Below are 1,467 nucleotides of genomic sequence, written 5' to 3'. Positions count from 1 at the left end.
CTTCAGAACTTAAAAAGACGAGGGCCAACTAGGACTTCTATTTGACATTCAGATAGTCACTTGCTCAACACAAACTGAGTTAGGAGATAGCTAAACATCTCATTCTTATTTACTTATGGTGTTCTCAGAAAGTTCCTATTTGGACGTGGACAGTTCTCAACCTGGCTGCACATCGGAGTTTTATCTAAGAAGCTTTAAAAAATTACCAAATGCCCAGACCAATTAAATCTGGAGGGTGGAGCCCAGAACATTAGTCTTTATGTTTTCCCAGGTGATTCCAACTTGCAGCCAGGCTGCACACCACTGATGTATCCCTTTCAGAAAGCCGTTGCATGAAAGCCATATCGTATCTAGATAGTACTGTTTATTCTAAATTTCACCAGGAAAATGTACCTTTAGAAGAAGACACAGTTGAGCTTCTTCTAAAGGCTCAGCTTACTGTTTCAGGAGCGCCGGTCCTTGGAGGTTAGCTGGAGTGCTGCTTGAAGAGGACGGAGTCCTAGTCTTGGCAGAGGAGGCAGAGTTTCAGGCTCCGGCAGAAATGAAGAATGTCCAGACGCCCATGAGCACCAGGATGATGTATGCCGACACCAGCTTTAATTCATAACAAGGATTTATGAAGCTCAGGGCTGACACCAGCAGATAGGGGAGAAGAACTACAAGAAGGGCATACCACTTTTTCTTCTCACAGGCATCCAAACACACAGTGCCCCAGAACACGTGCAGCAATATGATCACCAGCGTCATGGAAGCTGAATTCAGGAAGCACTGGGGAGGGTCTCCATGAATGTCCACCGTGCCCGGACCCAAAGAGTCAGACAGGGTATTTACAAAGGGAAATACCCCACTCATGATTCCAAAGCCCAAACCAGAAACATAAGCCATTAATCACACAGAAGGTGCTGTCTCCCCTGGGTTTATACTCTTCAAGCCCACACGGGCTTTAAAAAAAAAAAATTATAATATGCAAAACGGCACATTTCTTGGATAAGGACTGAGTCTAACACTCCAAAGATCAGCAGATATTTCTGTATTGGTCCATCTTTGTCGTCAGCAATGGTTGCTACCATGAACCAAACAAGGGAGTAAAGCAGTAGAGACACCAACCTGAAGGAAGCTCCAATGACGGGGAAGATGATGCGCAATGGCGGTGGCGATGGTGAAAATGCAGAGGGCGAGCGCAGGCGCAAAGGTAACGAAGGCGCAGCCAAGAACACGGCCGCCGTCATGGCGACCGCGGAAGCCGGTCCGGGGGCCTCAGCTGATGTATATTCTTAATTAAGCCATGTTAAGACAGTTGGTCTCAGCACTCATACCTTTTAATTGCTGTCACTCTTAAATACTTTGGAATATTATGTGTCTCAATAGTTTCCAAGAACAGGTTTTGAAAAGGAGAGAGGATGAGGGTATAACGCCTGAGGAGAGACAAGCAGCACTATTGATAAAGGGTAGCCTGGGCAGCATGGA

The 1,467-nt window shown here is 46.0% G+C and overlaps 1 pseudogene; it reads right to left on the bottom strand.

Annotated features, from left to right (window-relative positions):
- Nucleotides 1-466: 466 nt before the first annotated feature.
- On the bottom strand, nt 467-1,229 carry LOC116752596 (annotated as a pseudogene).
- Between the last annotated feature and the right edge of the window lie 238 nt (nt 1,230-1,467).

This window comes from Phocoena sinus, chromosome 4 (assembly GCF_008692025.1).
Source record: "Phocoena sinus isolate mPhoSin1 chromosome 4, mPhoSin1.pri, whole genome shotgun sequence".
Classification (NCBI taxonomy): domain Eukaryota; kingdom Metazoa; phylum Chordata; class Mammalia; order Artiodactyla; family Phocoenidae; genus Phocoena; species Phocoena sinus.
The sequence above is the reverse complement of the archived record's forward strand: the minus strand, read 5'-3'. Positions and strand labels throughout refer to the sequence as shown.